This window comes from Suncus etruscus, chromosome 3 (assembly GCF_024139225.1).
Source record: "Suncus etruscus isolate mSunEtr1 chromosome 3, mSunEtr1.pri.cur, whole genome shotgun sequence".
In the NCBI taxonomy this organism is placed as follows: domain Eukaryota; kingdom Metazoa; phylum Chordata; class Mammalia; order Eulipotyphla; family Soricidae; genus Suncus; species Suncus etruscus.
In genome coordinates, this window is record NC_064850.1 from 85,068,866 (window position 1) to 85,095,401 (window position 26,536).

Below are 26,536 nucleotides of genomic sequence, written 5' to 3' on the forward strand. Positions count from 1 at the left end.
TATATTAGCTCCTATTTAGAGAAAAATTTCAACATTCTAACATTTATGATCTCTGTATACATCTGAAAAGTCAAAAAGTATCAGACATGCTTAAAATGGATAAAATATGTTTACAAAATCAACTTGAATTAGAAAACTTAAGGACACATTATGATATTGTGACTTGCCTTAAAATTAATCTAGTATGACAGACTCCATTCTTTTGGGGGGTGGTTGGGGTCACACACAACAGTACTTCAGGGTTACTCCTGGATCTACCTGCTATCTACCTGTAGGCAAATGCCATACCCACTACGTTAACACTCTGGCCCTAAAAGCTCAATTCTGTGCCACAAAAGCTGACTCTTTGTTGGCTCCTGTGCATTTTCTCAGCAACAGTCCCCAGTTTCTCATCAGCTCACAGAGGGCACACTTTCAGCTCCAGGTCCCTTGTGTAGGTCTCCTGAACTAGCAGTTCCATTGGATACTTCACTATCTTTGCGTGGCCACTTCCCCGCACCAGGTAGAGCTGAAAAATAATTCATTTTTCAAATCCAAAAAGAAATCCCCCTCTTCAATATGACTTCCTGTAACTCTCTCAGATTGTCACTTTTGTGCATTTTTTCTTTAGGATTTGTTTGTTTGGGGACCACACCTGGCAGTTCTCGTAGGTTGCTCCTAGCTCTGGGCTCAGGAATTACTTCCAGTGGTCTCGGGAGACCATATGGGATATCAGGGATTGAACCAAGAGACCAGCTGTGTGCAAGGCAAGCATCCTACCCACTTTACTTTCCAGTCCCTCTTTGGGATTTTGTTTCCTTTGGGGGGGGCAGTGATTGAACTGCTGTCCATCCTAGGCTAGCGATGCCTTACTGCTTGCGCCACTGCTCCAGCCCCAGATTTTATTTTCTTGAACATTTCTCCAGAATGGGTCACTTTAAGTTCACGTTGTGCACTCACTATCCCACACATAGCCAGCATTCAGTACATTGAATACTAATGTAAATGCTTTCATTTCCTAGAGCTGATAACTCTTATTAAAGAGTGCTAACTAAGGAGGTGTGTGAAGAGAGAGAGAGAGAGAGAGAGAGAGAGAGAACACAGTGGGCTGAGCTCTCTTTGCATGCAGGAGAACTCAGGCACAATTTTTAGCACTTCATGTTCTTTTGAGCACTGCCAAATGACCCCCAAGCACTGAGCAGGGAGTAGCACCTGAGCATGAACAAAATGTAGGAAGGAGACTTCTGATTATAAAACCTTAATCCATGTACCCGCCTGTTGTGCTAGGAGAGTTGAATACCTCTCAAGAGTTAAATACTTTTCAATCTTCTCAGAATCCTGATCAATATGCTATGATTTTCCAAGTTAGAATGCATTAAACTTCCTCAGTTCTGACCTACCTGGCAGGAGAACAAGAATTTATAGTGTCACTCACCCACAATGAAAACTGCATGCCTGGCAATGTGATTTAATTATTTCTAAAGTTTGAATCAAGCTGTTCTTATCTTCATAGGAAGAAAAAAAATAAGACTCTAGTAAGTTTCTTGACCATATTGAATCAGTGTTATTCCAGAAGAAAGCAGGGATTGCGTCCACCATCTCTACCACTATTATACCTCCTCCTCCAACACACACACACACACACACACACACACACACACACACACACACACAAAAGCTTGGCTTATTTCACAATTAAGTCTTCCAGACAAAGCTATTTCTTTATGTCAATAGCTTTTTTTTTGTCTTGTTTTAATGACTCTCAATAACAATAGAAATAAATGTGATGGAAAGTGGTTTCTTAACTTGGATACATTTATCTAAATACTCTTTTTTATAAAAAAAAATCATATTTTTTTATTTAGGAGCCATACCCAGTTGTGATTTGGAGCTACTTCTAACTCTGTACCTAGGGGTCACTTTTTACTGATGCTCAAGAAATCATGTGGTTCTGGAACTTGAACCTGGGGCCTCCGGCATGCAAGGCATCATTGTTTCCCCAGTCCTATGACCTGGTTAATCCTTCCTTCACATGGTATTCAGCCTGGTTGTTTTGTTTTGTTTTTGTTTTTGTTTTTGGGTCACACCCGGAAGTGCTCAGAAATCACTCCTGGCAGGCTCAGAGGACTATATGGGATGCCGGGATTCGAACTAATGACCTTCTGCATGAAAGGCAAATGCCGTACCTCCATGCTATCTCTCCGGCCCCCAGCCTGGATTTTTTTTAGCACCATCCTTGAATTTTCTTCACTAAATTCCAGTGATGCTCCACAAGCACACATGTATATCACACACCAACACAAGAATGCTTGTGATAATCAAAAAATGTTTCCAAATATTGACAAATGTCATGAGTAGAAAGGGAACAAAATCATGCAAGCCACCACTGAGAAGCACAGACACATGTTTTATATGTAGAAATAAATACATATAAAACACTCTTATGCTCATCACCCAGTGCCTTGACAAATTCTGGTTGAATTTTATTTCTTATGTGAAAATCACTTTTAGAAACATTTGCCAATGGAGGGGTGTGGTATGGTATATTTATGTGTGCATGCTCATGCTCTGAGTCTGTGAATGCATGTGAAGCAACAATACCTGATGGAAGATTTAAAGTGTGGAAAGGTAATAAGTTTACTTTCCATTTCCAAAAGAATCAGCAGAACAGGCCAAACTAGAGCTGCCTGCTCCATAATCAAGGGTATAACCTTCTTGGTTATGAACATCTTTTCCCATAGCTATATTTTGGGTAAAAATAATTATAAACATAAAACCTTTCTATAAAGTACAGTTCCTATACACTGGCTCCCATGTATTGTTAACCTGCTTAGTTGCAAGAAATAGAACTACAAGCTACTGTTTTTACTTGACTTTCTGCATGCTGAACTCTTAACTCATAATAATTCTTCATGTCCTTTCAACAATCCTATAATGTAGTGCCTATATATAGCACAATCAGATACAGAGGAAATAGGCACAGGACATTGGACCCGTAGCTATTAAGTGGTCAGGCTCTCTTGCCCACTACACTGGTACTCAAGAGCATCTACTGGCTACATCATAAACTTATTTAGAGAAATGATTTATCTATTTTTTTTTTACAATCTCTCTCATTGTTGGTTGAATGAGAGTGATTGGATGAAGCAAATAAATATTTAATTTTTTGTAGAAGTGACCAGAAACAAAAGGCCCATTCTCTTCCTTTTGATTCTATGTGGCATAAGGTATGCCCTCCACTTGTATTAGGGTAAGAGAAGAGGTTGGCCACATCTGCCATGCTCAGAGAGTACTCCTGGCTCTGAGCTCAGGTATCATTCCTGTTGAATCTTAAGGGACCATATGTGGTACAGGGGATCAAGCAGGAATTAGCAGAATGCAAATCTTCATCTTTGTACCATCTCTCTGGCTTTTATTCTTAGAGGAAGTGGAAGAGAACATTGCTTTTTTTTCCTAAATACAAATACCATATTAATACCTAAAGTGAATCATGCCTGGCTAGATTCTTTTTCTCCCCAAATTTAAATTTTCAAGTGACTGATTCAACCAAAGTCAAATAAGGTGCTGGATGTGTGATGAGGTGTTTTTTCCCCACTTGTGGAGTGTTATCACAGGATGACTCTGATAAGGAGCTCTGAGGGGTGAGAACTTTCTCAGCAGGCATGTGAGACACCTCAGGGAACCTCACTATTCTTCTGTGAGGATCCTACCCAGTCTCCCACACACCTTGCAAGGGAATCAAACTGGCCTCTGACTGTTCATTGATTCCTTTTGAATAGTTAAGCATCGGCCCAAAGTACAAGTACTCTTTTGTATAAATCACCTCATAGCACCTTATCTCTAACCCCAGTGACTAAATCTAAACACAAAATAAAAACAAAATAAGCACAAAATAAACTAGACCAAGCTGAAGGTGAAATGCAGATATTCTGGCAATCTTCTACCACATTTCAAAAGCCAGTTGCCTGCCAAATGGTTGTTTTAATTGAGTACTAGAGACCATCCCCAGGTGGGGGAATAAGGAAGGACAGCTCAGGCCATCCTGAGCCAGGTCCCACCCAGATTTACATGTAAGACAATCTCTGTTTTCGAGTGAAACCAAGTTGTAAACAAATAGATACAAAGGAACTAGGGATAATCTTTATTTTAGGTGAAACCAAGTTGTAAACAAACAGATCCAAAGAAACCAGGGATAATATTTGTTCTAGGTAAAATAAGGTATAAGCTAAAATAAGGTATAAGCACATCCTTTGGGTGCTTGGGGTTGTGGGGAAGATTTCTGAGTAAATGCAGCCCAGAAAGGAGAGGGGAGCACAGAGAACAGCCCTCACAAAATTTCTGTACTCACCCCAGCATCACGATAAAATCTCTGGCCTTCTTTTTCTTTCTTGGGAAGTCGGCTGTCTCCACACACACACCTAGGGAATGGATTCAGGGGACAGAGACACACCTGACAGTCACAGAATAACTACTTCCCTCCTACTGTGTGACACTACCCTGCAACTCCTCTCTGACCTGCTGTGAGGGACCTCCGTCAGTCTGACTCCAGAGGTTGAGAGCCAAAGCTGCCATCAAAGTTTTGGGGTGATTTGGGGGTAATTGCCAAGAAGTAGAATTTCTAGGTTATATGGGAGGTTAATTCCTACTTGAGAAGTGTCCATATTTTTTTTCTGAAAAGTTTGGATCAATTAATATACTATCCTTAGTTATTGTTGCACTAGTCACAATAGTAAAAATCTGCAAACAACCCAAATGTCCAAGAACAGATGAGTGGATATAAAGAAATTATAGTATAAATACACCATGGAATACTTTTCAATCATAAAAAATGATGAAATCATGCTACATGGATAGGTCTGGAAAGTATCCTACTAAGTGGAGTTACTTAGGAGAGAAACAGACACAGAATGATCTCCCTCATATGTGAGATACAAAGAAACAATTACTTGATGACAACAGAAACTGAGAATTGGCCTTTAGTAGAAAGCATAGCACAGTGGGGGTATGGGCTGATAGGACAAGGAAGCGGTGCGCAGTGGGAGACTCTGGTGGGGCACTGGAACAATGGTGAAGGGAAGCTGTCACTCTGATAGGTGTGGTGTTGGAATGTTTTTGCACAAACCCTGTCATCATCAATATTGTCAGTCACAATGCTAAAAATAACATTTTCAAAAGTTAGTAAAGAATGTTGCAAACTAAACTAATGCACAGATGTGCTGACTGTTGGATGTCACAGAGATGGCAGGAATTGCCTGTGTTGATGGGGAACTTTCACATCTCTGCTTCTGGCTGTGAGTTACTCTGTAGGGAATGCCCCTCTGTCTGGCAGTTCATCATTTGAAAACCCATGCTGGCACAATTTCTCTATATAGAAAGCATTGATCCCCGCCTCTGTGCTCCACTGCCTTGTACAGAATCCAGGAAATCTTTGCTGGAGTAATGAATTAGTCCATACTAGAACCTGCACCCTTTTATTATTATAATTGATGATAACTATAAAAAAATGTCAACAATCCTGGACTAGAGAAATAGTACAGGGGCTAAGGCTTGCCTTGCATGCAGCCCTGGCATCTCAAATGTCACCCTCACAACCCCTACCAGGAGTGATCCCTGAGCACAGAGCACCAGCAGGTGTGCCTCTCTCCCAACCTCCCTCCAAATTAAAAACTTTGATAAAAGAAAATAGATGTTCTCTTATACTGATTGCAGCTCTACTTACAATAGCCAAGAAAATATAACAATCCAAATGACTAATAATAGCTGAATGAATGGGGCTGAATCAATGAATACTGCTCAGCTACAAAGAAAAAAATGAGTGCTTGCCATGGAACTGAAGGAGATCTAGTTAAATGAACTAAGTCAGAAATTGAAAGACAAGTATTAATTGATCTCATTCATATGTGGAATATAAAAAGCAAACCAGGGGAACAAATGAAATCAAAACAAATCCTTTGACTGGAACCATAAAAGTGAACCTACAAGAAAGGGGTAGGCAGTAAGAGTAGAAGGATTCAATTAATTATAGTCTTTACAAAATGGTACTTTTGTCATGAACATGGTATGGTCAAATTCAAAGTGTTGAAATTGTACCCATAAAACATATATGTCTTGTAAATCAACATTAACTTGGTTTAAAAAAGAATTAAAAGAGTCAGAGGTAATACAAGGTTTAAGGCACTTATCTAGCATATGGCCAACTCAGGTTTTATTCCTTGTACTTTATGGTCCTCCAAGCCCAACTAGTGATGATCCTTAAGCACCTAGCCAAGAAGTAAGACCTAAGCCAAGTGTGGGCCACCACCAAAAAAAAAAAAAAATGAATTAAAAAGTAGCAAATGGGCAAAAGCTGGCTCCCTGTGTGTGACACCAGGCGGGGAAAATCCGCGAAAGTACACCGGCCCAGTGGGGCTCAGCTGTGAAAGACTGTGAGTGTGACCTGTCTATGTCTGTCTACTGTCCTCTTGCGTGAAACTCTTGCGAGTGGGGCAAAAAGAGCCTCCAGAAACCTTGATCGCCCAGACACCATTTTCAGGGAGGGACTTCAGAGCATAAAAACCGGCTAACCTTTGCAAAAGCTGGCTCCCTGTGTGTGACACCAGGCGGGGAAAATCCGCAAAAGTACACCGGCCCAGTGGGGCTCAGCTGTGAAAGACTGTGAGTGTGACCTGTCTATGTCTGTCTACTGTCCTCTTGCGTGAAACTCTTGCGAGTGGGGCAAAAAGAGGCTCAGAGGAGCACGGCCGCTCCGATTCGCTACGCGGCCGTGCACTCTTTCTAAGGAAAGAACTCCATTGCAACAAGAAGGAAAAATCACACTAAGAACGGCGCTATATCACAGAAGCAAACATTTCTCTCTGGACTGTCTTCTCTGTTGCATGCTCGGGCCTAAGATTTGACCCAGTGTGAGGCTTCATCCACGGAGGACTCCCCTCCCTTAGAGGCAAGTCAGCCCATCCAGAAAGGGAGGAGCCAGAGGAGTGTGCTGCCTACATCATATAGACAATGAATACCACCACAACACGTAGAAAAACCCACAATACAAGTGTGACAATGGGGAAACAACGCAGGCCAGCATCAGACATAGAGAATGAAGATGACAATTCTGAGGACCAGATAATGACTGAACAACTAATCAACCTCTCAGATAAGGACTTTAGACTAGCAATATGGAAGGTGCTCAACAGACTCCAAGAAACCATGGATCGAGTTGAACAGAACACTAATAAGAACCAAGAAAATATGAAGGCAGAAATGACAAAACTCCAAACTGAAATAACATGTCAACTAACAGGACTGAAAAAGTCAGTAAACGAAGTGAATGACAAAATGGATAAGCTCTGGGACAGGGTATCAGAAGCTGAGAATAGACTTGGTGCTGTGGAAGATGAGATACATAACAATTCCATACAGCAGGAGAGATTGGACAAAAAACTTAAAGCAAATGAGCAGACAATGGAAAAATTAGTCAAAGAATGGGAACAGACGAAAATAGAAGTCTATGATAAGATCAACAGAAACAACTTAAGAATCATTGGAGTCCCAGAGACCCAGGAAGAAAATTTCCAGGAAGAATCAATGGTCAAGAACATCATTAAAGAGAAACTTCCAGAGCTAAAGAATATATGTGATCAAATCCTGCATGCCCGAAGAGTACCAACCAAAAGAGACCCCAGAAAAATCACCCCAAGACACATCCTAGTCACAATGACAAATCCCACAGATAGAGACAGAATTCTGAAAACAGCAAGATCAAAAGGGGAAATCATGTTCAAGCAAGCTTCCCTGAGATTTACAGCAGACCTGTCACCAGAAACGCTCAATGCCAGAAAGCAGTGGTGGGATATTGTGACAAGACTGAATGAAATGAATGCTTCACCCAGAATACTATACCCAGCAAAACTCACTTTCCGGTTTGATGGAAGAATACATGGTTTCACAGACAAAAAACAGCTCAGAAACTTCACAGACACAAAACCAGTCTTAAGAGAAAAACTGAAAGACCTAATCTAAGACAAGACTACCCAAAAGACACACCAAATTTTGAAATAAAGATGGCGTTAAATCCCAGGACAATTCTTTCTCTCAACGTCAATGGACTAAATGCACCAGTTAAGAGACACAGAGTGGCTAAATGGATCAAAAAACTCAATCCAACCTTCTGCTGCCTACAAGAAACGCACCTGAATAGTCAGAACAAACATAGACTCAAAATAAAAGGCTGGAGAAAAGTTATCCAAGCAAACAACACCCATAAAAAAGCTGGAGTGGCCATACTAATATCAGATAATGCAAACTTTATACTCAGGAAGGTTGTAAGGGACAAAGACGGACATTTTATATTAATCAAGGGGTACGTAGAGCAGGAAGAATTCACTCTCCTAAACATATATGCACCGAATGAGGGGCCAGCAAAATATTTAATACAACTGTTGACAAATCTGAAAAATAATATCAACAACAACACAATAATTGTGGGGGACCTTAACACAGCTTTGTCAACACTGGACAGGTCAACCAGACTGAAACCCAACAAGAATATACTAGACCTGAGGAGAGAAATGGAAGAAAGAGGCCTAGTGGATATATATAGGACACTCCATCCCCAGAAACCTGGATACACATTCTTCTCCAATGTACATGGGACATTCTCCAGGATAGACTACATGCTGGCACATAAAACATACCTCCATAAGATCAAGAGGATAGAAATTTTGCAGACTACCTTCGCTGACCACAAGGCTCTGAAATTATTTGTGAACTCCAAAGGGACTCAGAAGAAACACTTTAACACCTGGAAGTTAAACAGCCTCATGCTCAATAACCAGTGGGTCCGAGATGAAATCAAGGAGGAAATAAAAAGGTTCCTGGAAACAAATGACAATAAAGACACAAACTCTCAGAACCTATGGGACACAGCAAAAGCAGTACTGAGAGGAAAATTTATAGCTTTGCAAGCACACATCAGGAAGGAAGAAGGAGCTTACCTGAGTAGCTTAATGACACAGCTAATAGAACTAGAAAATGCTCAACAAAAGGACCCAAGAATAGGAAGACAGAAGGAAATAACAAAGCTGAGAGCAGAAATCAACGAAGTGGAAACTCAAAAAACAATCCGAAAGATCAACGAAAGCAGAAGTTGGTTCTTTGAAAAAATAAACAAGATTGATAGACCACTGGCAAACCTAACAAAGAAAGAGAGAGAGAGAAACTTGATAACTCGTATCAGGAATGAAAAAGGAGAGATCACTACTGATATGACAGAGATTCAAAGGGTAATCAGAAACTACTTTGAAAAACTCTACGCCACTAAAAATGAGAACCTGGAAGAAATGGATAAATTCTTGGACTCTTATAATCTTCCACGGTTGAAGGAAGAGGATGTAGCATATCTAAACACCCCCATCACCATTGATGAAATTAAAACAGTAATCAAATGTCTGCCGAAAAACAAAAGCCCAGGTCCAGATGGATTCACTAATGAATTCTATCAAACTTTCCAAGAGGAACTACTGCCAATCTTGGCAAGACTCTTTCATGAAATTGAACAAACAGAAACACTTCCAAATAGCTTTTATGAAGCCAACATCACCTTGATACCTAAACCAGACAGAGACGCTACCAAAAAAGAAAATTACAGACCAATATCACTGATGAATGCAGATGCAAAGATCCTCAACAAAATCCTGGCAAATAGGATTCAATGCCTCGTTAAGAAGATCATCCACTACGATCAAGTAGGTTTCATCCCAGGAATGCAAGGCTGGTTTAACATCCGTAAATCTATCAACATAATACACAACATCAATAACAAGAAAAATAAAAACCACATGATCATATCAATAGATGCAGAGAAAGCATTTGATAAGGTCCAACACCCATTCTTGATCAAAACTCTCAACAAGATGGGAATGGAGGGAACCTTTCTCAATATAGTGAAGGCCATCTACCACAAGCCAGTGGCAAATATTATCCTCAATGGAGAAAAACTGAAAGCCTTCCCTCTAAATTCTGGCACAAGACAAGGCTGTCCTCTCTCACCACTCCTATTCAACATAGCACTGGAAGTACTTGCTATAGCGATTAGGCAAGAAAAGGATATCAAGGGAATCCAGATAGGAAAGGAAGAAGTCAAGCTCTCACTGTTTGCAGATGACATGATACTCTACTTAGAAAACCCTAAAGACTATCAAAAAGCTTCTAGAAACAATAGACTCATATAGCAAGGTGGCAGGCTACAAAATTAACACACAAAAATCAATGGCCTTTCTATATACCAATAGTAATAAGGATGAAATGGACATTAAGAAAACAACCCCATTCACAATAGTACCACACAAACTCAAATATCTTGGAATCAACTTGACTAAATATGTGAAGGACCTATACAAAGAAAACTATAAAACTCTGCTCCAAGAAATAAGAGAGGACACACGGAAATGGAAACACATACCCTGCTCATGGATTGGCAGGATTAACATCATCAAAATGTCAATACTCCCCAAGGCATTATACAGATTTAATGCCATCCCTCTAAAGATACCCATGACATTCTTCAAAGAAGTGGATCAGACACTTTTGAAATTCATTTGGAACAATAAACACCCTCGAATAGCTAAAGTAATCATTGGGAAAAAGAATATGGGAGGAATTACTTTCCCCAACTTTAAACTGTACTACAAAGCAACAATTATCAAAACAGCATGGTATTGGAATAAGGATAGGTCCTCAGATCAGTGGAATAGGCTTGAATACTCAGAAAATGTTCCCCAGAGATACAACCATCTAATTTTTGATAAAGGAGCAGGAAATCCTAAATGGAGCAGGGAAAGCCTCTTCAACAAGTGGTGTTGGCACAATTGGATAGCCACTTGCAAAAAATTAAACTTAGACCCCCAGCTAACATCATGTACAAAGGTAAAATCCAAATGGATTAAAGACCTCGATATCAGCCCCAAAACCATAAGATATATAGAACAGCACATAGGCAAAACACTACAGGACATTACAGGCATCTTCAAGGAGGAAACTGCACTCTCCAAGCAAGTGAAAGCAGAGATTAACAGATGGGAATATATTAAGCTGAGAAGCTTCTGCACCTCAAAGGAAATAGTGCCCAGGATACAAGAGCCACCCACTGAGTGGGAGAAACTATTCACCCAATACCCATCAGATAAGGGGCTAATCTCCAAAATATACAAGGCACTGACAGAACTTTACAAGAAAAAAACATCTAACCCCATCAAAAAATGGGGAGAAGAAATGAACAGACACTTTGACAAAGAAGAAATACGCATGGCCAAAAGACACATGAAAAAATGTTCCACATCACTAATCATCAGGGAGATGCAAATCAAAACAACGATGAGATACCACCTCACACCCCAGAGAATGGCACACATCACAAAGAATGAGAATAAACAGTGTTGGCGGGGATGTGGAGAGAAAGGAACTCTTATCCACTGCTGGTGGGAATGCTGTCTAGTTCAACCTTTATGGAAAGCGATATGGAGATTCCTCCAAAAACTGGAAATCGAGCTCCCATACGATCCAGCTATACCACTCCTAGGAATATACCCTAGGAACACAAAAATACAATACAAAAACCCCTTCCTTACACCTATATTTATTGCAGCTCTATTTACCATAGCAAGACTCTGGAAACAACCAAGATGCCCTTCAACAGACGAATGGCTAAAGAAACTGTGGTACATATACACAATGGAATATTATGCAGCTGTCAGGAGAGATGAAGTCATGAAATTTTCCTATACATGGATGTACATGGAATCTATTATGCTGAGTGAAATAAGTCAGAGAGAGAGAGAAAAACGCAGAATGGTCTCACTCATCTATGGGTTTTAAGAAAAATGAAAGACACCCTTGTAATAATAATTTTCAGACACAAAAGAGAAAAGAGCTGGAAGTTCCAGCTCACCTCAGGAAGCTCACCACAAAGAGTGATGAGTTTAGTTAGAGAAATAACTACATTTTGAACTGTCCTAATATTGAGAATGTATGAGGGAAATGTAGAGCCTGTTTAGGGTACAGGCGGGGGTTGGGGGGGGAGGAGGGAGATTTGGGACTTGGGTGATGGGAATGTTGCACTGGTGATGGGTGGTGTTCCTTTTATGACTAAAACCCAAACACAATCATGTATGTAATCAAGGTGTTTAAATAAAAAAAAAAAGAGAGGCTCAAAGAAAGGTCCTTGAGATGCTAGTGAAGTTATGTCTCAAATAATATTTTTCAACTGTAAAAAAAAAAAAGTAGCAAATGAATGGGGTGAGAGAGATAGTACAGTGGTAAGGATTGTATTTTTGTTTATTTATTTGCTTTGTTTTTATATGTGTGTGTGTTTTACATGTGTTCAACCTGCCTTCAATACCTGCCACCCCATAAGTTCCCTTGAACACCACTGGGAATAATCCCTGTGCATAAAGTAGGAATTAGCCATGAGCATGGCTGGGTGTGAACCAAAACTCCCTCTCATATGGTAATAATAATAATTGATAACAATAATAATAATAACAGTAAAAGAACAAAACCGCACACTACCTATACAAAATTCAACAGTACTGAAGTGTATAAAGCATTTCTTCATCCATTTAACCAATACTGGCTGTGAGGTACTGCCACTGTTCCAGAAAGTAGAATATTAAAAGAAAACAACACAGACCAAATTTTAAATTTTATAAGCCAAATACTCAAGGGCAATGCAAATGATATATAGTTAAACAGCAGACACCTGAATCCTATGTGAATAGATAAGGAAGAACTACAAATCAGAATAGAACTTCAAATGATGGTGGGTGAATGATGGTGGGTGAAGGGCTATGTGAATAGATAAGGAAGAACTACAAATCAGAATAGAACTTCAAATGATGGTGGGTGAAGGGATCTGGTGCTATCTGGGCACAGGTTTGGATGCAGATGAGGAGCCAGTTGGGGTTTCCCTGGCAAAGGAGGTTCCAGAAGAAATGGTGGGTACAAAGGCCCTGCAGTGAGAATGGGACTGGTGTGTTTTAGAAAGTTAAAAAACAGTTTGGGGAGACAAGGTCAGAAAGGCACCCAGGGACATGCAAAGCTTGACTGACTCAGAAACAGATGGAATTTTGTTCCAATATGGTTCAAAGCCATTGAGCAGGAAAACGTCATCAGGAAACAACATCACCATAAATGGACTTCTTTTTTTTTAATTTTTAAATAATATCTTATTTAAGCACCATGATCATAAATAAACTTCTGAGACTTACTAGGAGTGATCCCTGAACACAAATCTATGAGCTAACCCTGAGTATCACTGGGTGTGACCTCAACAAAAAAACCAAAAATACATACTGCTTTTATAAGTGTACTCATATTCATAAGATTTTGATAAGAGATTATTATCTGGTATTAAGGCAATTAAGGCTGTTGCTGGGGTTTAGAGCATTGACTTGGAGATTAAAATGTCCCTAAACCTGCAGATTATCTCGAATCAGGTCTGAGTTTCATTGCTCATTAGCAGGCATGAGCTCTGAAACCTAGAGATGTTATCAGAGTACAGAAATCAGGAGAGAATGCTGGATGGAGCATCTGGAATTTAGAGTTTGAGGAGTTGTGTGTTATGTGGGTAATTAGAGGATAATGTCATCAAGAATAGACTATCGCCCAAAACAGGCCCTTGCTCCTTAAGTGAATGCCACCATACAAACTTGATTAAAAACTGGCATCAAGGAGAGACCATGCTATTTGTTTTTAGAGTGGGGAGCTTATGTTTCTTGACATTTTATCCCAGTGACTTTTATATTAACAAAAGTCAGTGGTTGCTATGGAAATAATACACCTTTGACCAAGGCTAAAGATCTCCTCTTCTGTTTTCTCAGACAACTCAGAAAAAACTGTCCATTTGAATTAGGATCCAAATCAATTCATCTAAAAGACTGAATTCTTCAGAGTGATCTGAACCTTGGTAGAAATGAAAAGACCAATCTCTCTAGGACATTTTGAGGGATAGAGTTAGGTCACACCAGGTGGTAGTTAGGGGTTACTCCTGGCTCTATACTAAGGGGTCACCTTCTGGTAATGTTTAGGGAACCATATATCGTTGTCAAGGATTGTACTGGGTCCGATTGCATGCAAGTCAAATGTCTTAATTCCTGGGATATCTTCACAGCCCCTTCTTCTAGAATTTTTTTTATTAAGACCAAGCAAGGAAAATAGTTAAAAGAAAATAGCTGAGAGGTCAGGCTTCATCCCAGGTATGGCACAGATCCTGTGATATCCCTGAGCATACTGTGAGCAACCACTGAGCAAGTTGAGAGTGTCACCCAAACACTGTTGGATGTGACCACCTCAAAACAACTCAGACCAAGTAGTCAGTAAACTTGTAATAATATGAGCCAGTAAGTTAAGTAGGAAAGGCTAGTCTATGGGTTATTTGGGAGGGTGTGAGCCATAGTGTTAATAAAGTTCAATATTTGCATTCTTACCTCAAAACAACTCAGACCAAGTAGTCAGTAAACTTGTAATAATATGAGCCAGTAAGTTAAGTAGGAAAGGCTAGTCTATGGGTTATTTGGGAGGGTGTGAGCCATAGTGTTAATAAAGTTTAATATTTGCATTTAAGAAATTTTCTTTTCAGGGGTAGGAGAGATAGCATGAAGGTAGGACATTTGCCCTTTTATTTTTCTTATAATCCATAGATAAGTGAGACTATTGTATGTCTCTCTCCTCTTTCCCTCTGACTTAGTTCACTCAGCATAATAGTTTCCGTGTCCATCCATGTATAGGATATCTTCATGACTTCATCTCTCTTGACAGTTGCATAGTATTTCATTGTGCATAAGTACCACAATTTCTTTAGCCATTCATCTGTAGAAGAGCATCTTGGTATTTCTAGAGTCTGGCTATTGTAAATAACACTGCAATAAATATAAGTGTGAGGAAGGGATTTTTGTATTGCATTTTTGTGTTCCTAGGGTATATCCCTATGATTGATTGGTATAGCTGGATCATATGGGAGCTCAATGTCCAGTTTTTTGAGGAATTCCATATTATTCCCACCAGCAGTGAATCAGAGTTTCTTCCTTCCCACATCCCCACCAGCACTGATTATTCTTGTTCTTTGTGATGTGTGTCAATCTCTGTGGCATGTGATGGTACCTCACATGTTTTTTGATTTTGTTTTGATTTGCATCTCCCTGATGATTAGTCATGTGGAGCACTTTTTTAATGTGCCTTTTGGCCATTTGTATTATTTCTTTGATCAATTGTTGATAGGATTAGATGTTTTTTCTTATTAAGTATCAGTACCTTGTATATCTTTGATATTTGTCCCTAGTCTAATGGGTATTGGGTGAATAGTTTCTCCCATTCTGTGGGGGCTTTTATATCCTCGTCACTATTTTCTTTGAGGTTCAGAAGCTTCTCATCTTAGTATAGTCCCATTTGTCTAGCTCTGCTTCCACTAGTTTGGAGAGTGCTGTTTCCTCTTTGAAGATGTCTTTAGTCTCAATGTCATGGAGTGATTTACCTACGTGTTGTTCAATATACTTTATGGTTTTGGGTTTTAAATCAAGGTCTTTGCATCATGAATTTGCGTGTCATCCTTTCACAGGGGCCATGCTAATCTTCTCTGTATTGTTCCAATTTTAGTACATGTGCTGCCAAAGCGAGCACTAAATCAAGGTCTTTAATCCATTTGGATTTGGTTTTTCTGCATGGTGTTAGATGGAGGTCTGAGTTCACTCTTTTGCAGGTGGCTGACCAGTTGTCCCAACACCACTTGTTGAAGAGGCTTTATTTGCTCCATTTTGGATTTCTTGCCCCTTTTTTAAATATTAATTAATTGCATGTCTGGGGAACATTCTCTGAATACTCAAGTCTATTCCACTGATCTGAGGGTCTGTCTTTATTCCAATACCATGCTGTTTTTAATAACTATAGCTTTGTAATGCAATTTAAAGTTGGGTAAAGTGATGCCCCCATATTTCTTTTCCCAAGGGTTTCTCTAGCTATTCTTGGGTGTTTATTGTTCTAAATGAATTTCAGGAGTGTTTGATCCACTTCTTTGAAGAATGTCATGGGTGTCCTTAGAGGGATTAAATCTGTACAATGTTTTGGGGAGTATTGCCATTTTAATTATGTTAATCCTTCCAATCCATGAGCAAGATATGTGTCTCCATTTTCTTGTGTCCTTTTTTATTTCTTGAAGCAAGGTTTTGTAGTTTTCTTTGTATAGGTTCTTCACCTCTTTAGTTAAGTTGACTCTAAGATATTTGAGTTTGTGGGACACTAATGTGAATGGTATTGGGTTTTTTGTTTGTTTGTTTGTTTGTTTGTTTTTTGGAGTCACACCCAGCAGCACTCAGGGGTTACTCCTTGCTCTATGCTCAGAAATTGCTCCTGGCAGGCTAGGGGGACCACATGGGATGCCGAGATTAGAACCACCATCCTTCTGGCTGCAAAGCAAATGCTTTACCTCCATGCTATCTCTCCGGCCCTAATGGTATTTTTTTTAATGTCAATTACTTCTCTATCATTATTGGTGTATAAGAAAAAGCCCACTATTATAAACTGAAGAAACAAGTTAGATATAGAAATACTTTCTCCTTAATTTTATTTTTAACTTTATTTATTTATTTATTTATTTATTGATACATTGATTGACTAGATTCTGGACCACATCCAGTGTCGCTCAGGGGTTACTCCTGGTTCTGCATTCAGAAATCACCTCATGGCAGGCTGGGAGACCACATAGGATGCTGTGAATTGAACCAGGTCCCTCCATGGTTGGCCTAATGCAAGGTAAATGCCCTACCACTGGCTATCTCTCTGGCCCTGTTCTCCTTAAATTGAATAAGGATCCTGTGTAACTAAATATAAGCATAATTTAGATGATACACATCTTGCCAGATTTAGGTGACTTTATGTGTATAGCAGAAGACAGATTTGAGATAAAAGTTCACTGTACAAATTAATTAAATGGATGAAGTGATAACTCAATAAACTGAGATTATACTTAGCTTGCAAGCCTGGATGTAGTCTCCAGCACCACATGGTCCTAAGTACCACCAGTGATTATTCCTGAGCACAGAACTGAAAATAGCACCCAACTACTGACAAAAAATAGAAAGATATGTAAGGTAAATGACCCAGAATACGGGCTCTGCTGAAGCCTACAGCAAAGATGATTTGAAATATATAGTAAAGTGGTTTTAAATTGTATTAAAGATAAAGAAAAACTTTATTTCAAAAGTAGCAAGATATATTTTGTAAATGACATGATTTGGAACTACTGATGATAGTGAATTTTAAAAGTATTGTTTTTTATGGTATTCAAGTTCACCATTACTGTTTGTCATACTGCTTTTATTTGCAAGGATGGTGACACAGGGAAAACTCCTGGCAGGCCTTTGGGTGACCATTTGCAATGGCAGATACTATCCCATAGTATCTGTTACCTGCTTTTAATATTTTTTTAATTTAATATTTTAAAAGGTTGCTATCTTTTAAAGATAGAATTTCTTTTCTGTTTGGGAGTTCAAGTGCTTTTCTTTACATAGGTCAAACAAACACAACATGTTGTTTTTCTGCATTCCTTAATCTTTAAATTTTTTGACTAAAGCAAAAATTCAAACAAGATCAAAATCTAGAGTATTTTGAATGTCAGTAATATTTATAATCTAAGATATGATTTTCTTACTGATCCATTATAATACTTCAAAAATTACTTGTGAATTAAATGTTTGATTTGATCTTATAGAAGAAAATCAGTTCCTTTAAATATGCATAGAAAATATTATCAGGTATATACCAGATATACTTTAGAAGTCTAAGAAATCAAGGCAATCAAACTACTGATTTTCTGTCTTTTAAATTGTGAAAAATTATCATCTCAAAAAAAACTGTTAGAAGAAAAATAGCAGAAATAAATATTGTGTCAATCACATCCTCCTTAAAAGATACCTCAGAGTCACAAACGATGTGTGTAAAATTGAAAAATCCATTTAGATCTCCAATAATCACAAGTCTTGTGAATCACAAGTCTTGGTTGACTGTGCTGGTTTGGTTCATAATAAACCAATAATGAATTTTCTTTGATGATGTTGCATAATTTTGCTCTGACCCGAAGTTAAGGCTTACCTTATTCTCTGAACATTCCAGCCTTTTCCAGGGAAAGTCTACTTTCCTTCTATTAGTAATAACATTACTTTATCTATAATAAGAAAACATCACTACAGTCACATGGTTCAAAATAGAATCTTCAGGATTGAAGAGAGTTGTAGTGGCCTTGTATGTCACCAAACTGGGCTCAAGGAGTTGGTGGATCTTCACTGACACCAGGAGTGACCCTGAGCACAGCACAAGGAATTATCCCTGAGCACCTTATGTATGACTCAAAAACAAAACAAACAAATAAAACTAATACCAAAAAGCAAAGTAGGATCCTTCTATCTTAATGATGAGCTGTTAATTCCAGGTCTGCGATGATTAACAGTGTTCAATTAGTTCATCTGGTTCATACTGGTTCATCTTTTTGTCGTTGTGGCTTATTTGATAAAGGAAGCAAGAACAATGGCTTGGGTTTTGAGAAGACCAAAGTGTCAATGTTCTTCCTCTCTCTTAATGTTCTCCATCTAATTTTTAAAGATTTTCTCCAACTTTGGAAAGTTCAGCTCAGAATATTTAAGCCCTGAAAGCACAGGACTGCTGTAGAACAATATTTATAAAGAGCAGTGTTATATATCCACATTGCCATATTTAGTTTTTTTTTTATCAAAGATACTCTGATGTTTCTATTAGCATCAACTTGTACATAAATTTGACTCCTGGATAAGTTTAATAGCATTCCTTGTTTTATATTATCAATGTTAAAACGAGCTTTTGATGAATATGAAATGTGCTAAGTGTTTTACATGTGCTCATCTGATTTATCTTCACAGTATCCATTGTGCTAAGAATATTTATCCTCCTTTTTTTAAAAATCAAGAAAGATGATCTACCAAATATCAACAGTTAGTTAGTTGTTAAAGTGGTGATGAAAAATCAGCTCTACTTGGATTTAGGGCTGCTTGTTAGGCACTCAAAGGCCCATATGAGGCAGATACATAAAAGATGAGTGATTGAATCAGCTTCAAATTCTGACAGCTTGGTGGTCAAAGGTCATGCAGAATCTCCTTAATGTGCAAAAGAAATAGAAAAATGGGTGGAACATCAGATAGAGATCAAAAGAAAGAAATAAAATCACCCAGTGTGAGAAAGGAAGTGGAAACTAACTCAAAGATGTCAGATAAGCAGGTTGCAGTTCTGACCTGGGAGCTTTTGGATCTGGTCAACTCCCATGCAGGCAGTGACAGGAGAGAGAACTGGACTTGTGCAAGCAGGGACCTGAAAGTTTTCTATATGTAAAGATGAGCCTCTCAAGGGTCATGCTTTTTTGCAGAATGGAATCTTTAAAAATTGCATTTGTCAAATTAAGTCCATGTCCTAGTCTAACAGTGGAGCAAAAGTCTGGGAAATTGATCCCTCTAGACCCAGAGTAATCAGCCTACTGATGAGTAATGTATGTTATTCTCTGTCCTGTTAGCATTACAAAAAACCACACTCTCCTTTTGATATAACATATGGAAATTTCAGAACGCCAAGAATATAAGGAGCACGTTACATAACCAGAAAAGGAGGAAATAAGCAACTGAGGACAAGGTCAAATTTCCATTAAAGGAAAACAATTCAGTGGGAAGTTCACATCTATTTGACAAAAAGATTTTTGAAGTAACATCTTCGAAAGCTGATTTTAAAAATAAGTAAATAACTACCATGCTGAGATCTCTCAAGAGGCCAAGTGTATACTTTGCATGAGGGAGGCCCAGATTAGATCTGTAGCATCATCACATGGTTCCCTGAGCACCCCTGGGAGCTACCTATAAGTACAGAGGATGGAACAACCTCTAAGCACTGCCAGTGTGTCCCCAAACAAATTAAAACAGAAACTAACAGTCAAAAAGTAACCTGAAATTCTGTACTCTGTAAACCAACATTATGGGTGATAATGACATGTAATACAGCGTGATAGAATAAACTACTGATAAAAATAAGCTTAATAGCTTTCTTGATAGGCACTAAAGAAGGCAAATATGAAGTCTACCTTTTCTATGATTTTTTTATTATTATTACTTAAGACCTTTATTAACAAGGGCTTGTGCTTGACTTTTTTTTTTTTGAAAAAAATTCAAATTGTAAACTTTTATTACAAATTAAAAAATGAGGTTCTTAAAAATCTCAACTTGACCGGATATGAAACAATTTAAAAAATTTTCAAGGTGTATTGAAAACAAACTAGGCTTCTTTTTTTCTAAAAATACATTTGTCATTACCAAAAAAGAGACGTCTTTAGGTAAAAAAAAACAATAAAAATCCCATGCTGCATAGATAATGCAGATAGTTCTGGTTATCTGGTAAATGAGCAAAAAGCAAGCACTTAGCTTCAATCTTTTGTTCATTTCTTATTGCTGGAATTTCATATTCATTTCTTCTTGTTAGATGGCTAAACCAGATGATGGTAAAGATGGTAAACCAGCATTTACTCAGCCCTGCCCTACTCAGCCTCCGGAGAGAGGGAACTCTCAGCTGGTGGATTGGCTACTTTTGTCTCTTTGCCATCTTGTGATTTAGGTTTTTCTGAGCGTCTGCGTCGGTAATTGAAGTTACACCAGCTGACCTTGGGTCTCATCTCCTTGACTGTCCTTGTCTTCTTCATTGCCAAGCTCTCTAGGTTGTCTTTGAGGAGGAGGGCCTCTGCGCAATCAAGGTTCTATAATCTCGATGCAGATTCTGCCTCTCTGGTCTACCTTGTTCTCCCGCACCCTGGTTGTCAGCACACCCTCCATCACTTCTCCCTGTACAGGAGGGTTGGAATACTATGCTCAATGCCCATAGTACTTACTGCATGTAGTAAGGTGGGAGCCGTTGCCTGCGGTAGGGCAGGCGTTGTTGTTGGGCCTGGCCTTCTGGAGTTCTCTCTGATCCCTCATTCTTTCCCCACTCTCACTATTCTGGTAATTCTGCTGGTAATTGCGTGGAGGACCCCTGCGACGTGGGTAGCGTTGATAAGGGTTACGTCTGCTGCATATTTACTGCCTTGCACTGGAACTCCACCAGGGCCTGAAACATTTGCTGCCTTCCCACCCGTTTCTCCGTCAACAACATCAAACTCTGCAGTCTCTCCATCTCCTACACTGCGAAGGTACTTCCTGGGGTTATTCTTCTTTCTGGCACTCTGGTATCCAAAGACATCTTCCTTGGTGTCACTACTGTTGATGAAACTGTATCCGTTCCTTACACTAAACCTTTTTACTGTTCCCAACACTTTCGTTGCGATGACCTTCTTGTCCCCACCGCCCGGGCCGCCCCTCCTGCGCCGCTGCCCGTGGTGCAAGGCTTGCTGTCTGCGGCTGCTGGATCTCGGCCTCGCTGTTCGTGGTTGCGGGGCTGGCGACTGGGGTCAGCTGTGGTTCCTCCCGGGGTGCGATGGTAACTAGGCTGGCCGTGGTGGTGGGGCTGCTTAGGACTTTCTGGGGTTCGCTCTCCACTCCTGCTCCCGGTCGAACTCTTTTCTATGATTCTTATATAAAATTCAAGAAAAAGCCTAAAGTAATCAGCAGTGACAAATGTTTTATTAGTGGGGATGAATATTAACAGAGAGCATGAGGATGTCATCTTGTGTGAAGCCAAGACAACCTCACAGTTCCTCGCCCATCTATCTGATGGTTGTATGCACATTTCATTACACAGCAGTGATGTAGCATAGTTGAGGTCACATGTTTATAATAGTGTTAATGTTTATTTTTCTTTTTTTCTTTTTAAAATGTTTATTTTTATAATATACCTCACTCTCACCAAAGTAGCCAGGACTCTCACCACATTCCTTATATTGCTTTCAGATCCCTTTATTATTTTCCCTCCCACTTTACTTCCCTGTTCGGTACTGTCGGTTTTATAATCCGGGACCAGGTATTGATCACCATTCCATACTGTTTATCTCCCCTTTTTAAAATAAACCACAGATGAGTAAAACCATTCAATATTTGTACTTCCTCTGACTTATTTCACTTATTTCACCAGCTCTATCCACGTTGCAGAAAACTTCAAGATTTCACCCTTGGTGACTGTATTGTATTTCATTGCATATATTTACCACAACTTTAGTTTTTCATCTGCCATTGGACATTTATATTGTTATCATATTTTGGCTATTTATTTTATTTTAATCCCCCTTTTGATCCTGGATATTTCATAAGACAAAAAATAAATTAAGGAAAATAAAGATGCTCTGCCACATGTAGCCTTCAATTTGATAATTAATGATCATATTGTTCAAAAAATCATCCAGATCCAAATATCTGGTCCTGCCTTTTCCTTCTTCTCCTTTCTCTGATCTTTTGACAACTCATATGTGGTACCAAGGGAAAGGTGTCATTGGATAAGATCCCAAACCACCCCTCACCCCACAAATAAACCATCTTTGGGCTTGAAAATACTTTATTTGGAATAGCAAGGCTGGAAATGCAAGTGGTAGGAGATCAAGAGTCTGTTGTCCTAAATAAGACTTATGAATTTAATGACAAATATGAAGTTATTCATTGTCCTTGGATCATAGAATTTGCTTATAGAAGGTATTACATGAAGTCTTTCTTTGATGATGTTGAAGACTTAATCAAAAAGTTTCTTCCTGAATAAATTTTAGGCTGTGTTTATTGGATCATTTAATAAGTTTCGCAGCTTACATCACATTGTAACCCTAAGTAGATTTGGACACATTTTTAATTAAAATTTTTTAATTTTTTTTAATTTTAGACATTGTGGTTTACAGAGTTGTTCATAATAAAGTTATTTCTGGCATTTACTATTCCAACACCAATCCACTACCAATGTAACTTCTTTCCACCCTTGTCATCAGTTTTCCAACCTTCCAAAATCCTGCCCCTTGGCAGGTATAAATAGTTTACTTAATATTGCTTGGTATAACTAAATGGTAATAAAATTATCAAAAAATTATTAAAGAAAAATTTTGAAAATTGTCATAACTAATAACAGGGTCTTACTGTCATTGTCTGTATGTCTACTAAGCTGTATACAGTATTTCTAGGTAAGCATTCTATTGTTGGTTCTACTTTTTGAGCTTATGTGACTAATATGATAATTTCACATCTAATTTCGTGTATTCCTACTGGTAAATCATTATTAGAATTATGGAAGTGTTATACAGCCATATAAAGTATATAACTGGTCATGTGATCCATGACTTTGAGAATTATGGAGATGGGCTGATGAGTTCATATGGTGACATCAGTGGTTTATGGGAACCTTGTCAAGGGCCCTAGTGTGATCAGCTGTGAAACCTGTATGCCCATGAGTTTTCCCTGCTAGTTGTGCCTCTCAAAAATTAGTTGAGTCTAGGGTGTGCAAGTCACCTATGGCTACTTGTGCAGACATAGTGGAAGTCTTTGGATTATGGGCCTGGCTGTGGGGACTTCTGGAAGTACAGAGGCATTGGGGAGATGGCCTGGTCTGGTTCCAAACTGTCCCTGGAGATGTCAACCACAAAACCAGCATACCTGCAATTTTTTGATGGCAAAAAGTCTCTGCAGAGACAAATGAGAAGCATTGAAGCTGGGCCATTGGCATAGTTGCAGATGTAGAGCAGGTCTGTATGAGCAGCCCTAAGGGCTTCAACAGGGAAGGGCACTTTCCCTTTTCCCCACTAAAGGGCCCCAGTTTGATCAGCTGTGAGGCTGATATGTCCATGATTTTTTTCCCTGCTAGTTATATCTTTCTTCCAAGAGTTAGATGTGTCTATGGTGTTCACTGGTTGCTCAGGCATGTCAGAAGGCTCTGGATCATGGGCTTGACTGCTGGAACTTTGGAAGTACAGGGGCTTGGGGGTGGCTAGTAACAGGGGAGGTGGCCCACCTTGGCTTCAAACCATCCCTGGAAATGGATGCCAATATTCTTTGTGAATTTGAGAGCATGGGACTTATCAGTACTACTATCACACTCTGTGTTTTGGTATCTGTCTCGTGCCTTTCTTGTAACATGGTTCAGTACATGCTGATGATATTCTAGATTTTACATGCTATTTCTAATTTATAGCATTCTTAACCCCCTTATAAATGATTCATGAAAGCCTCACATTTTAACAAATTTTAGTATCTCTTCTATATCTTCTGCTGACCTAGAAATGTTATAGGCAGCTCCATTTATAGGCTGGTGAAATGCAGTGATCCCAGCAGTGATCCATGCAGTCTCCCACAGGTAACCTCCTTCAAGCTTGAAATGCTTCCATTTATTACCATGAATCTTTGCCCTTGAGAACATTTTAGTGAATGTAAGCTAATTTCTTCTCTGGTCTGTTTTTGTACAGTCTGACTTCTAAATCTTTCTTTACTTTTTAAATGTAAGGCTTTGATCACCAAATGATATATCCTGTGGGTGTTTTTGGTTGACACAAGAGGAATAAAACAAGCTGTCACAGTTAATTTTGCTGTATAATTGAAGAGCTAAAATGGCTCTTAAGGGCAAACATCACCCCTATCTCTAAGGAATAAATAATGTTCAGATTGTTTAAGCACTAACTATTGGCTCCTCTTCAAAGAGTAATAATCTATAATGGTACTTCATACTATCACCCTGAACTCATCAGAACTCTTACCCAATGGAAGTTGTCATTGACTGCTCTTATGTAAAATATGATAAGCTATTCAGCACACTGGGACCAACTACTTTCTTGTCATGTCTTTGTGGTTTTTCATATCTACCTCTAACATGTTGGTTGTTCAATATGTGTACTGAACAAAGATATAATTACTTTGATTTTATTCTTACTGCCTCAAAGTTTTATTCTTGATTGAGAGAAATTTCAGCTGTTTTGATATTTTCCACTTCCTATAAAGTGGGGGGAGAAATATAAGTGCAATATCAGTAGATTTATCTGACTTATATTTATGTGATTGCTGTGTTTTATGGGTTCCTGTGGATTATTGGGTTTGGTTGGGCACCCAACATATGAGTCCATAGTTGTAATCTAAATGCTTTCCTGGTTTGGGCTCAAGTAGCAATTCATACAGATCCATAAACATAAAAATGGTTTGGTTTGGAATCTTTTTCTTTCCTTTTGTTATCTACCTCATACCCCCACCTTTTAGCACAATTTGGAAATCCTCAATTAAGTTTATATTAAACCTTCCATAAAAATTGAAAGTTATTTGGGGCCTAAGCATAGCACAGCAGATAGGACATTTGTCTTGCATATGGCCAACCAGGGTTTGATTTCCTGCACCACATATGGTCCCCTGAGCCTACCAAAAGTAATTTCTGAGCATAGAACCAGGAGTAATCCCAAAATGCCACTGAGTATGACCCAAAAAGAAAAAAAATATGGAAAATTAAATAGATGTATCCTCATAACATAAATAATTCATAAAGATCTCAATAAATAAGTGAGTAGAAAAGACAATAGCCTAAAGAGAAAATTCAAATGACTAGTATGAATTTCAAAAACTGTTCTACCTGATAACTAAATTGTTGTGGCAATTATATTCCCTATACACCAGTCTACAGAAGTGATGCCTGTCTCTCTGAACTCTTGTGTATATTGAGACAATTGAGTTTTTTTAAAAAGTTTGAATGGGGACAGAGAGATACCACAGTGGTAGGGCATTTGTCTTGTATGCTGCCGACCCAGGGCTGATGGTGGTTTAATTCCCGAATCCCATATGGTCCCATGAGCATGCTAGGGGCAATTTCTGAGTGCAAAGCCAACAATGACCCCTGAGCATCACTGGATGTGACCCAATTAATTAGAAAAAGAAAAAGAAAAGAAAAGAAAAGTTTGAAGAGTTCTGGGAAGTTAGTACAGGGGTTAAGTTAGTACAGGGGTTAAGGTACATGACATTAACACACACACACACACACACACACACACACACACACACCCCTGAGTTTGGCCAAATTGATCTAATCCTCTGCATCACATGGTCCCTGGAGTATCACCAGGTATTATCTGAGAGGCTTTGAGCTCTACCCAGATGGCCCAGTGCCTGAGTAGCACCACACCCTCATGTTATTGCATTGAATTGTCAACCCAAATGGCTGATCTTCTCCAAGGGGACTCAAACCTCTTAAGAACGCTTAGTTTTTGTTGTTGTTGTTGTTTTGAGTTTTTGTTTTGTTTTGCTTTGATTTGGGGTCACATCCAGCTATGCTCAGGAACTTCTCAATGTTCTGTGCTCAGGAGTGACCCCTGACAGTGGATTGATCTGGCTTCAGTGGGATTCAAAAAAATCACCTCAACTCCTGGACTCTCAAACCCCTTGAACAACTTTTGAACAGATTATTGTGCAGTCCCGTAGTTTAACATTTTCAGACATTAAATGTATATTTATGAAAATTGTAATATAACAGAAGACATTCTCATTAATGAGAAAAATGTCTTTTGGGTAGCCCCAGTTCCTACATTAAATTGTCAAATAGACCATAAAGGGAGGAATGAAAAATTACTGGCATGGCTTTGTGTTTT

At 38.9% G+C, this 26,536-nt stretch overlaps 1 protein-coding gene, 1 non-coding gene and 1 pseudogene across 6 annotated transcripts in view; 1 reads left to right on the plus strand and 2 right to left on the minus strand.

Moving 5' to 3' along the window:
- Positions 1 to 26,536, plus strand: part of APBA1 (amyloid beta precursor protein binding family A member 1) — a 250,818-nt gene that overhangs the window by 124,278 nt on the left and 100,004 nt on the right. The gene's annotated exons all lie outside the window — the stretch shown is intronic.
- On the minus strand, positions 15,533 to 15,639 carry LOC126004663 (U6 spliceosomal RNA). Its single transcript, XR_007493929.1, has one exon. It is a non-coding gene; the product is annotated as a U6 spliceosomal RNA (small nuclear RNA).
- Positions 20,558 to 21,678, minus strand: LOC126004376 (Y-box-binding protein 1-like; annotated as a pseudogene).